At 45.2% G+C, this 13,444-nt stretch overlaps 1 protein-coding gene across 10 annotated transcripts in view; it reads right to left on the reverse strand.

Annotated features, from left to right (window-relative positions):
* Positions 1–12,128, reverse strand: part of LOC107319900 (contactin-4) — a 242,648-nt gene extending 230,520 nt beyond the window's left edge. For 3 of the 10 annotated variants that reach the window (XM_015875246.3, XM_032447184.2, XM_085516123.1), the window contains exon 1: positions 11,289–11,453. The gene's annotated coding sequence lies outside the window, so the exon portion shown is untranslated. Of the gene's footprint in view, positions 1–11,077; positions 11,181–11,288; positions 11,601–11,937 lie in introns of those variants that run through there. The other 7 variants (XM_085516128.1, XM_015875248.3, XM_015875243.3 and 4 more) reach the window with 7 other exon arrangements.
* Between the last annotated feature and the right edge of the window lie 1,316 nt (positions 12,129–13,444).

Here is a 13,444-nt window from a genome sequence, read left to right on the forward strand (position 1 = left end):
AGTGCGGAGGATATACATGATCTTAGAAGTGAATTGAAATGGAGAAACGCATTCATCTGTTCCACAGAACTTAACTAGCTACTAAAATTAGATATTGTCAGTACAGTTATAAAGGATTCTCTGCAGTTGGATTCAAATATTAGACAATATTTTACATTTTACACAACAGTAATGGACGACATTACATTAGTATAGGTATTACCAGGTTTTTCTATGTGAATGCTTATGCCTACTCATAAATGTTTCAGCCAGTTAAATCATACTTAGCTACATTTTCAAAAATACATTTTCCATCCCAGGTATTTTTGGTTTTAAAGCAAGTTTTCAGCAAGCCTTTTACCCTGACTATCTCAATACCCAGAAATCAATGCAGCCATTGAAGGACTGATCCAAAGCAAAAATGGTGGTGCAAAAATAACATGGTCAGCCTGAGACAGAGTCATGATGCCCGTATGGTCCCATTATGTCTCAGAGGCTCTTCCATGATCATAAACCCCCAAATTCTGGTGGAGACACCTGTCTTGGAACCACCATTGATGTCCTGGGGTTGCCCACTTCTTTCCTTATATCTCTCCATACTGGGAGGACTGAGGAAAATACTGCCCAAGCCATCAGTTGTCTGCCCAGGTAATACACGGTCCTTGGGACCACGGCTGACTGCAGGAGCTTGGCTTTGTCCTGAAGTTACCACACTTAGCTACAGTTTGGTTTAAATTTTGGGAGACTTATTCAAAAGTCACTCAAACAGATGGTACATGGTGCCATTGCAAAGGATTTTATATATTCCTGAACAACATCCCCCCATTTCCCCACTATTTATTTTCAAGCAGGCTCATGCAGCTTTAGCTGCTTCACAAGCCCTATGTTCCCATAATATACAGGGCTGCCATCCCCAGTCAGCCCGAGAGAGTGAAGCTAGATGATCCAAAGCCAGAAGTGCCATTTTAAAATGTGACCCTGACGTTTATTTTTGACAGATGGATTTTCTAGGTACAGAACTGTGTTATCTCTGTAATATCGGAACTCAATTTAAGTTTGATCTATAAGATTATTTTCATTTCAACCCCTTTGGACAGTCGCAACAATAATATTTCCCTTCTCCCTACACGAATCTAATTTGGTCTTGCACTGCAACTCTGCTTAGAAAGCTGTTTAGTGGCAATGTTTCAGAAATATGAATCAAATTTTCTTGAGTGAAATAAAATTAGCTACCCAGGAAAGGATAATTCACTTTTCTAGGGGCAGTGATTTCATATTTTAGGTAATGATTCTAAAATACAATAATAGTCGTAATAATAAAATGTTCTGAGATACAGTGGGTGCTGATAGCAACCGGCTATCAGAAGCAGCCTTGCTGTCTCTGAATATGCCAAAAATGGCAAGTCTTTCATGAGCTGAAAGAGAAATATCCCCAGTCCAGTCTTCTATGGTACGTTCTCACCACAATGAGTTAGGTGGCACAAGCCATCTCAATGGAGCCACCAAAGCACAGTGTGACATAAGAGTCCAAGGAGAGGAGAGAAGAATAAGCAGAAGGAAGATTTTTTTCCTGGCCTTTTGAAGCTTTCTTGCTCTGCCACATTCTGTATCCCCTTCTCCCTTCCTCTCCCAAAGCAGAGATGGCAGAGCCCACAGCTGCCTGGATTTCTCAACCTCCCTCCAAGAAGAGAGAAGCAAATCAAACCTCATTAAAGAAACAGCAATACCAACACTGCTCTGCTGTCCATTCATGCCAGCTGTTGCAAAGTGGACTCCTTCCTTTGCATGGGACCTGTGATGTATCACTTCATCTAACATAAGAACTCTATTCATATAACTCAAATTGGCCAACAGTGCGCCATTCGGCTCCACTGCACTCATTTACACAGGACTGAATAAATCGGGAGAAGGTATTCCTGAGCTATTACCAGCATGCTCAGACACATGCTGTTAGGTTTCCTGTTAGGTTTCTAACTTCAGTGGTCCAGAAGACTGAAGCAGAAAAGCAGATGAGGAATTGCAAACATGCACTGCAGTTGGATTTCATACTTACTGGCTGGAAAAATACTGACTGCTCTTTGGAGGAAAGGAACTGGACTGAAACCGGCTCTTAACAAACACTACCACCACAAATGCAAACTAAATACAAAACAAACTAACAAAATAGCCAAGACATGCCAAGAAAAGGAGACTATATTAGTCACAATGTTTTCCACAGAAGAGCATCCCCAGCTCATGCATAAACCTGTTGGGGGACAAGTTACACCATCTCTGCGGGTTCCCCCTCCCAATCCCCTTCTGCATCTACATCTGAACTGCTGCAAACCTCCCACACGAGCCCTGGATAACTGGCCAATCTGCCACACAGCTCAGAGTCTTCCTGAACAATGCCTGACCTGGCCAAAGCTGGGACATGGCCACCCTATTCTGCACATGTTCTGAAAGCCTCTTGATGAAACTCAGCTGCAGTTTCAAACCACTCTGCACTGTGCTCCTAAAGCTCTAATATGTGCCTGTTGCTGAGGATCAAGAGAAAGATTTATGGTTTTAAGCAGCCTGTATGGGAATCAGAGTCAGACAAACTTGACCTGCAGCAAACCAGGCTCAGAGGACTCTGCATTTGAAAGTGATCAATAGTATCTATCTCCTTGCAATGCACATACTCTACCAGCTGGCAAAAATGCTCAGCAACGATAGGGGGACTGTATGACTGGCAAATGGTTCACATAGGCTGAAGTTTTCTCTTTTCCTATCATATGCCCACTACAAAACAAACTTATGTTAAAACACTTGTATCATGCCATTATAACACCTTCCAATTTTTATGTGTTTTTCTTCTTTTTAAAACCTTTCATAGCAAGGTATCTTCAAAACTGGCTAACAGCAGGTCCCAGCCCACTGCTAGGAGGGCAATGCTTCCAAATATCCATCCCAGGATATTTATGCAACACTTGTTGCAAAAAATCCTCAGTCGTTCAGACCATGCTGCTCCCAGCTCCCCTTTAGCTGAGCAAGCAAACCAGGAACCCATTAATTTGCTGCATGAGTTATGGCTCCCTGCAGCACCTTTTGTTCACTGTCAAGGTTGTGCAACAATGACGAATGCAGCTACATCCAGTCCAAAACTCCAGAATTTGATATACTAAATCATTCTAGATATTAAACGTCTCAGCGATAAGCCTGGCAAATGAATTCCTCTGGAGCCTACACTTCTGCTGTACAAGAGGCAGGACAGTGCCCCGATCCCATCCCACACTGACTCACATTGCATGGGTTGGTAGCACTGTGCTCCCAGGAAAGTAATCAGAATCCCCCCCACTTCCAGCGGCCACTAAATGACATTGCAAATCTGCATACATAACAGAGGCAGCAGAAGGTGGTGTGGGGAATTAGAAGCTCACCAGTTATCTCTATTTTAATAGCAGTAGCTGTACATGCATATAAAATTTCCACTTTCCCTGGTAAATAAACAGAAAAGACTGCAGCAAAATAAACAAACAGGAGAACACAGTCAGAATGCTTAAGCAGCAAGACACAGGCAGCTTTCAGCCTCGTTGTCATCAACTTAACTATGAGTCTTTTTCATTTTAAAAAGATCTCCCTTCTGTCATAGCGTGCCGAAGTCAAGAGAACTGAATACATTTCGTCTTAACTAATTTATAATGAACATGCAACATTTCAAAGGAATCCTACACCAAAATGGATTAAGGCATGAAGACGCTGGAACAATTGCTACTTCCATTTTAATTTCTCAGAATCACCATCAGATACATCATAGTGTTTAACACTGAGAACATTTTGCAAGCCTCATAAACAACAGCGGCATTACCCATTATCACCCAAGTACAAATTAGTTTGACCTTTTCAGCTTTCTCATACTGCACTTCCTTTTTTCCACTTGACTTAAAAAAATATTGAGTCAATCTGTGTTCTTCACTCGTCATTCTCAAATGCATTTCACTGTTTTTTTCCCTTCCTCTGTGATTACAAGAGCGCCATCAAACCCTGAATTCATCCGAGCAATTCCGTCACTCCCACCAGAGACATTACTGCCACTCCATAGGAAAGACCTAACCTTACTCTCAGCACCATGGTCAATGATTTCTGCCAAGTTTAAAATCATTCTTCATGAATCACCAGCACTTTCTAACAGCGCATCTGGCTGCACTGGATCCAACATAGGAAGCTTCTTGTAGCTTTGATCTCCTTGGGTGGCAACCAAAAAAGCTGGGGGTGGGCAGAGAGAGAGCACTGCTCTCTCAGGTACAAAAATCTGACCTGTCTGCCAGGGTGAAAGAGGACCTACCGCAAGGAAGGATGGATAACAGCAGGTATGAAAACACTGGGGAAAAAGGAGGGTCAAACAGAGGCAGAATGGGTTTGTGGGTTAATAAAGAATCAAGACACTGACGGTGGAAATGTGTCAAGGAGAAAAATGATGTGCTTTTGTACAGAGTCTGAAGAATTAGGAATCCTGATAAAAATTATACTGGGGAAACTGTATGATGAGGATCATAAGCACAGGCTTCAATATGCACCTGAATGCTTGCAAGCTGCCTCTGGCTCTTTACCAGGGAGCTGTGGAAGCAGAGCAATGATGCTGTGCCTCCAACTGTGTCCTGGTCCCTTGATGTGTGTGATGCTTCCTCCTGTGCTGAGCAGGGAGAGGCAGGGATGCTCTGAGACAAGGAAGGCTGAGGGCTGAGTGCTGCCACCCTGTGGGACCGCTGCCTCCCATGTCTGTGCATGCTCAGAGCACACCTGCATGCAGGAAGGCACAGGGGAGATGGGGTGAGAAAAGCCCTAAACAAGTTGTTTTCAGAGAAGTGAAACAGAGAAATACATTGGAGTATTTACTCTGAACAAAAAATATTCATGTCTTGGAAAAAAAAACTTACTGAAATGTGTCCAGAATAACAACAAATATTGGAATTCAAAATAAATCACATGGAGAAATTGCCAATCTGATGAATTTACACAGTCCATTTGTACTCGTGCATATCAAGGCCTGAACTGAAACCCAGTTTTTGTACACGGCTAAGAGCTGATTATGTCTGGAATGACTCTTCAGCCGTACTTCATATTCATTCATTTCTACTTTGAGCTATACATGCATAACAGAGGGCATTATATACCTCCCTAATTGAACAATACAGATCAATTAAATATAAAAAGTCATTTCTGGACTGAAACCCTCTTAGGCAAATGTTCTGCTCTTACGCTACACAACTTTCTTTACAGCTTGGAGTTGAGTGCTGTTTAGAAGCTTTCTTTGAAAGACTGCGAGACAAAGACCAAGATTCACTCACGATAAGAGGATTCAGAGCTTTTGCTTCCATTTCACAAGCACAGAGTAGCAGTGATAATATATATATTATTTGATGAAAGCTCCTCAGTGTTGTGCAACAGGAGGCGAAGAGCCCTCATCTGCTTAGCACTGAACATATCTTTCAACCACAACTCATGGGTCACACCATTAACACAAAGTACAGTGCTATTCAAGCAATATGGAAAAGTAATAACAGCAAGTGAACTTATGCACAGACTGTAGCCCATCAGATACAGGTTCCTCACATATATGCTGTATAAAACCCAGTGGTCCCACCCAAGATCCAAGGGCAGAAGATCTACTACATTAGCAAGTAAGTTACACTTCCTGATGGTGTCAGAAACCAGGTGGCATAGAAGTCCCCAACAGCAGCTCAGCCCTAAGACAGCCACAGAGGATATTTATTTCACCACTGACCCACCAGTACAAGTTTTTCCCTAAAACACACTATCGTACTTGAAAAGATTATTGATTTAAACCTAGTGCAGCTAAATTAACAGAACCCGGCTCAGATATGAGCCTAATAATAACCACCCAAGAAAGGAAAGCCTTCCTGTCAACCTTGGAGTTTATGGGCTTTCTGCAACTCCAAAGCCCAGTCATTAGCTCACATTTACAGAGATTATACTCAAGGTTTTATATCTATAACAGAAAAGAAGTACAAATACAAGATCAGAACCATTAACAGAGAGTCAGGAACAGGCAAAGCAGCATTTACTGAATATCCTCAGTAATTCTGGTTTTCACAGAGGGCTAGTTGGGTTTTTAAACTCCTATTATTGGAAGCATAGAGATGGAAATGTGTTTAATTGTTTGAACATGATGTCGTTCATAAGTCTTCCCAAATAATACCCTGTTATCTGCCTAAGAGCTTAATAAACCACACACTTACCTTTCTGTTAAAAAAAAACCTACTGATAGGTTATTGTTATTCAGTCCATGAAGATTAAATTATCATTAATACTAAAGGTTTTTCCATTATAAACCCTAAGTACGGTATTTGTTCCTTTTCTTAGTCTTCTAATTGACTAAGATGACCTGCTAAACCTTATGTAGATTGGGTTTAAATACCACACATCTTCATTGGCCAGACATTTATGTAAATATATTATAAACACCGATTTTGTGTGAGGACTACAAAGACCTTATGCTGATAAGAGCTTAGAGAAGAGTCTGAAAGAGCTCAGGACTCACTCGTCTCCTGACCAGCTATCAAATGCCAAGTGCTGATGGGATCTCTATCAGTAGGACCATCTTCTAACCAAAATCTCACAAGTCTCTTACATGACATGCTACAGCATCAACTCTCAGCAGCTCAGGCAATGACTATCTGTGGGGTGCAGTCCCTTGCTGCCCCCAGCCCCCTGCTCACCTCAGAGTTATAGTTCAGGAGTCCCATAAGTTACAGGCAGTGACCAGGTTGGAAATGATTCCACTCCTGCAAGTGCAAGAAGGTACAGAGGCACTGACTTTGGGCTATGCTACAGGTGAGTAAGTGTGGAGATGAAACATCTCAGCGCACAGGCCTCCCACATTAGAAAAAGAAAAAAGCCAACCGTTAACAGTTGGTCTTTGAACAACATCTTGATCACAAAAATGAGAAAGGTGATGGTTGATAACAAACCCAATGAGTCTCACTGAAGGCTGACTCAAAGCCTCTGGAAAAACAAAAGATGGCAAAGTATTGGTACTTAGCAAGATCTATCTGTGGTTCTGCCTATGTGTTAATGCTCACCAAACTCCCATTGTACCACTGTAATAGCCCTGAAGGACATTTGAGTCGTTTCACCTGGAGGTTTTTCCCCCAAATCATTCCTCAGGGACCTTAAATTTTCAGGAGACCCATTGGGAAAAAACTGTTGTCATTAGAGTATGGCTAGATCCTAACAGGCAGAATGTCTCGTTTTCTTTTAAACTTCAGTATAATGTATCTTAGGAGAGCTTTGTACTGGAAACATCAAAACATTTATTCATTAACAAAGATGTTTGGCTATATCTGAGACATCTTCAGCCAGCTTTCATGTAACAGAGCATCAGCTGCTGATCAACTGGGAGCTTATGGAAGGATTAGCAAAAGAAATAAATGTTGTAGAACCACAACATTTAACCGTTTAACACAACCTTATAAAAATCCCTATAAAGGCCATTTTTAAAAATACAATTGTTCTAGAGTATTTTCTTGAGACCCCACCACCTTTTTAAGTGATGTGATAAGCATGTAGCTTACCTTACTGAAGACCATGTGCTGCTGCACCTATGATGTAATTAGGTAGCAGAGCAAACAACCTAATTTACATTGCACAGTCAAGACCTGCTCCTTATTCTTCAGCATGAATATAAACCATGAATATAGATTACAGAAAATCCACTAGATTGTTTTTAAAATGCTTTGACCTTCTTGTTCCTGAAGGTCTGATTTCCAGTGATTTAATGCAGCAATTCAAAAAAAAGAAGAATCTTTCTTTTCTTAGTGTCATACTGAAACAGTTTTTTATCCTGCAGATTAAGATAAAAAGTGACTGCTTCTATCTAGGGAAAAGCAAAGAATGAAGTTATTTCCTAAGTAAAGCAAATACAGTACTGGAAACACTGTTTGGTGCAGAAAATACCACTCTGAGTTCCTAATGAAACATGAACCTTGTTTAGCTGAGGCTGTAAGCAGATTTGACACCAGCGTTTTTGTTTTAACATCACCATTTTTGGTGGATGATGGCAGGGGACAGGGAATACTTGCGTATTTTCGGGAAACACGAGATTGGGTGGATGTCATCATGATACGTGTGCTTTGCTAATAATAAAAAGAATGAATCACTACTGTCATGATATCCACACTTATATTTGAGTAACCACTGCAGCAGATAACAGTTAAGATGTGTGCAAGCTTAAATCCTGGCAGGATGCCTGGATGAGAGCTCCGGAGCTGACATTTGTGGATCTGTGTGATTCATGTAACTTCGCTGTGTTTGTGATTACCTTCCTGTCAGGGTCTGCGCATCACTCATACAGCAAGCAGCAGCCTCATAGTTCCTGCAATGGAAGGAAAACTCCCAACTGTTGCACCAAACCCTGCTCGCCACCAGCCCCAGACACTGTCTAATGGCAGGGTCGGACAACAGGCAGAGGGGAAACAGCATTTATAGGGACACTAGGGTCATTTTAGGCCACAGATGGAGGTGTGGGAAGAAAACCCAGACTTCCTCTGATCTAGTCTTGCTAAAAATAGGAAAATAGAGCTGTGGTGATTTGTGAACTTAGAAACATAGAAGAGTAGCACTAAGGAACTGCTTCTCCTCTTGTACCCCAGTGGTGCCAGGGCTGGGCCTGGGGCTGGGGCCTGGGGCTGGGGCCTGGGGCTGGGGCCTGGTTTGGGCCTGCTGCAGAGCTCTGCTATCTGCTGCTCAGAGACACCACAGAGGAATTAAGAAGGAAATGACCTGGTTGTCTTGTGGGCAGCATCCCTCTGCCTTGTTTTTACCCTGATTTTTTAATAAAGCAAGCCAAATACACAGAACTGTCAGACAAAGTCAACTCCCCAAATTGAGGAAAATAAATTACTTGGTACCAGAATATCTACAAAACTGTTTATGAGTTTTGCATCTTTCACAGAAATTGTACAGAAGAATAACAACTCCAACTATTTTCATAGGTGTTCCCACAAGCTAACACATGTATTTTAAATTAATGCTATGCTATCCCCCTCTATAAAGGTATGGGGTGAGGGGTTGATGATTGGATTCTATGAGCTGAGTGGTTTTTCCAATCTTAATGACTCCGTGATTCTGTGATTATCAGACATGGATGTCATCAAGAAATGTTCTAGTACAGGAGGTGCAATCTGGGAACCAAGGAGGGTTTTCCCACCAGTTGCCTGCTGCCTTGCATTGCCACTGTCTTTGCCCCTAGAACGATCTCCTAAGCTGACGGTTAAACACCGGCACTCAAGAAAACAAGTAACTGAAGGATTAACACCCAAAATACAACTATGGCCACCAACCAGCTGAGATATCACAGAACACAGATCCACACCACTGCCAAAGCTGTCCCAGTGGTGCAGGGCTGGGGACATGCCAGCACATCCCACTGCCAAGGCACACTCATCTCACATCCATGGTGTCCTAGGGTTAGGAATCATGGGGTTCCAAGCACTGCCCATAACACATGGTAGCACTAGTCATCTGCAGTTAGTTCAGGTTGGAAAGAAACGTTTCACCCTCTTTAGTATTTACATGTTAAGGAAGAAGAGAGGCTCTTGCACAGGTAAGCTTTTCTTCTGCTGTCGCTCACATCCTAAGCATACAGTCTGTCATCACGTAAAACAGTACAAGCTTAACGCTCTGGGAATTCTAGGGGGAAAAAAAGCTCAGCTCCACAGCAGAATTTACAGACAGGAAAATACTCAGCTTGAGGAGTTTTCCTATGGACGTCTGATTCAATGCTGCGCTGTACACACTACCTGCTTGACTCGGTGTTAGGCACCCAGGTAAGCACATGGGCAGGAGACCCCCCATTAAGTGCTATTCACAATGGCACATACCCTACAAAGGTTCTGGCACAGCTCCCTGCACAGCGTGAGCCCACTGGGTGGGAACTGATGAAGCACCTACTGACATCAAGACCCCATCAGAGGTATTCAGCTCTGCCCAGACCTGTGTGCAGCGAGGATGAGGTTACTGCACCCAGCAGAAGCCATTGTCTAAAGCAGGCTGCTTTGGGAAAATTAGCAGTGTGCACACCCCTAAATGAAGCTTTACAGCAAGTAAAAGAGGGATTAGCCATGTAAAGTAAGTCCTTTTGGTATTAGATTAAAGGCGGGAGGTGACTTTGAAGGATTATTTAGGAGCCATTTAAGCAGTTTGCAGGGACTTACAAATGCAGGGTAAAAAAATATAAGCTCTGTAGGTCCTGAAAAATAGAAAAATAAGTGCTCTGGCCAGCAGAGCAACACGAAAGACTCCTGGAGGGTGGACTCGAGTGCAGGGCCCGTGGCTCCGCTTCCCAGACATGCATGGGACGGACTGCTGGTGCGGAGCAGGGGTGGGAGCACAGGGGCTCGCACCCTGCTGGCACACTGGCACACTCCGGGAAAGGGGTAAGAAAGCATCTCAGGAGCCGCGTGGCTGCTTAACTAGTAGGATCCCACTGGTCTCTGCTCTCATATGAATGATTTACCTGCGAGGATGCACGTCCTGAAACAAGCCATGTAAACAGGAGGATGTACAAGCTAAACACAAAAACTGACTTACCCTCACAGGCAAACGTCCTCATTCCTCCCCGCACCTCAGGGTGCCTAATCAACATGCTGGTTCTTAATCCTTTGCCTATATTAATCCCGCAAGGGAAAATGAATGCACTGCTGCAAGACCTCAGACTGTTTTATCAAACCCGCCTTGCAAGAACCAGCTCCTGCTTAGTCCAAAACGTGATGGATAATTAGTATGTAAGATACAAACTATTTCCACTTGTTATGCAAGCGGCATCGTTTAATTTGTAGTTTAGAGAGCAAGTCATTCCTGTCTGGGATAAATAAAACAACACCGCATTATGTTGCTCGCGACACAGAAGCAACATCAGACCGGGGAAAGCAAAAGCAGCTAACACTCAAGCAGGGAACATCGGCTGTAACAAGCAAAAAGTTATGCATGCATTCTGCCAGCTTGCGAGGGAGCATCTCCCTGCCAGCAGAGACGCGCACACACCCACAGCCCCAGCCCCGAGCTCTCCATCTCCAACGCGTTTCCTTCGCCCCCGGCGGGTCCAGCTCTGCCCTACCCCGGCTCTTCCCCGTGCGGGGGAACCGCCGCTCCCCAGGTTCCGCTCCCCGAGCTCCGCGCTCAGCTCTCCGGTCTCCGCACCCAGCGCATACCCACTGTTCTCTCCTTCCCCTCGCTGCACCCGGTTCCTTTATACCCCGATGGAATTTTTCACCTCCCGATGTGTTTCTCCTTCCCCCGCCTGCTTCCCGCAGCGGAGCGGCGCTTACCTGCCCGGGGCGGTGGGCATGCTGGGCTCCGCGGGCGCTGCCTGCCCGCCGTGCGCGGCAGCCCCGAGGTGCGCGGCTCCCGCAGCAGCCCGCGGCCGCAGCATTGAACGGCAGCGGCCGGGAGCCGGGCGAGCAGCGCAGACCCCTCCTCCTCCTCCCAAAGCTGCGCCGTGCGCGGGGGGCGGGCGGAGGAGCCGCGGCAGCGCGGCCGCCCTTAACCCTTCTCCCGCCCCGCAGCCCCGAACGGCGCTCGCCGCCCTCCTGCGGGGCTCAGCGGGGGGCTGGGGGACCACCCCGCTTCTTTTCGGGTTTGCTTTCAGTCAAGGTACGGCTCGTCCCGGCAAATGCGGACCCATCCGCATCCGCTGCCCAGTACAGCCCCGATCAGCGGATAGCACGGAGTCCCCAATTACAGCGCTGGGCATGTATTTGTCTCTTTTTTTTCTTCCTCTCTGCGGTTGCCTCCAGCATTAAGCTCAGCTCTGTCATAATTTTCTCACTCATGCAAAGCTGCCTCCCTCTATCTGCCTGCTTTCATCCCCATTCTGACCCTTCTTGACCAAGACGGCAGCATCTCTCGGCGCTCTCGGGAGAAGGGACAAGGCACAGAGGAGCACACACGGGTCCCATTCGTGCCCCTCCAACACACCTCACCGCCGCACTGCAAGCTGCCGTCCCGCGATGGGACCTTCCACAGGGTCCTCTCCCACGAGCTCTCTTTCCACTTGTAGCTGCCAAGCAAATAACGAGCCGCGAACCGCTTCGAGAGCCGGAGCTCAGGTTTAATACACAGAGCGATTTAAAGGCACAAAGAATAGAGAGGAAAACAAACAAACAAAACCATATGCAAACCGAAGGCGGGACCTACCTTTCCCCTGTCCTGCACTACCGAACAGGGAGAAGTGCTCTTAAATGACTATGTAAAAAGCGCCTTTCAGTGCAAAGAGAGTATTCAGCCTTAACTGTGCCTCCCCTGGGTTTTGAGGGATTAAGTGAAACCCTTATTATGTTTAATTATCTCTAGAGTTGCTCTCTGTGCTTGCTGCCTTGCTTTATGGTTTAATAAACTGCACGTCGATATAAACTGAATGACAATTAACATTAGTGCAGGTTGGATTCGCGTTTATTGCTGCTCGCAGGTTCACACTCGACGTGCCTCCGCACGGAGCTTTCATTGCCACCTATCAGCACCTCTTCATCAGCGCAGCTCCCAGCTTTAAAAAGGTGGATGGAAAACTCCCGGAGCAGCTCGGGGTGCACATAAGAACCCCTAACTGAGCCCGTGCACACCCATCTGTGCCGGCACATGGGGTGGAGGTAACCGAGTCCCTTGAGCCCAGCCGGTGTCACTGCCCGCAGATCATCATGGATACTGGGCTCCCACGTGGTGGTGGATGCGCATAGAGAGGTCAGGAGGGAAACTGGAGGGACTGCCTTTAATGAATCCTAGTGAAGCTGTAACATCAGTTCCAACTGCAAAAGCAAAGTCTGGAGGAGCTGGGGATATTGCACTTGAGCAGTGTATAAATGAATCCGTCGTGCTATCAGACGTTATATAAACGTTATGTATTATCTGTGTAATCTCATTCTGATTTATACAATGGTGGAGACTGCTCGGTAACGCAAAATAAATATATCTCAAGTTTAGCTCCAAGTGTTTTCAATTTGGGAGTGCCTGCGTCTCCAAGGTCACCTCATAAATCCTGGCACTGTGGCACGGTGCTGCCAATCTGCGTTGGGTGTAATAACTCTGGAGGGAAATCAACGCTGAAAATGCGGCCGAATTTTTCAAAAGGGAGCACGTGTAGAATACATCATCACTACCCATCTGAGCGTGCAACATCCTTACGAGCGCTGGAGGAAAAACATCATCCAGCCTCAACTGGGTGGCAACCAAAAGCAAACAGGATCTGAAAGGTAAAACCATGGGACCAGGGAGTGCAGACAGATGGCTTCCTTGGAATGCCTCTTGGTTGCACCGCCTTCTCTGCATGCATTGTAGCACATCACCGAAGGAAGGAGCAGGCAAGTCACCTGCTTTTGTTTCTAAACGAACTCACGACTAAAGCCGAAGGTAGAGGAGTCAGAACTCAAAGACTCCCATCTAAAAGTGAGACAAATTCTTTTTAGCAAATAGTCCAAAATACTTCATAAAT

The sequence above is a fragment of the Coturnix japonica genome, chromosome 15 (assembly GCF_054131305.1).
Source record: "Coturnix japonica strain WE chromosome 15, WE-NBRP24, whole genome shotgun sequence".
In the NCBI taxonomy this organism is placed as follows: domain Eukaryota; kingdom Metazoa; phylum Chordata; class Aves; order Galliformes; family Phasianidae; genus Coturnix; species Coturnix japonica.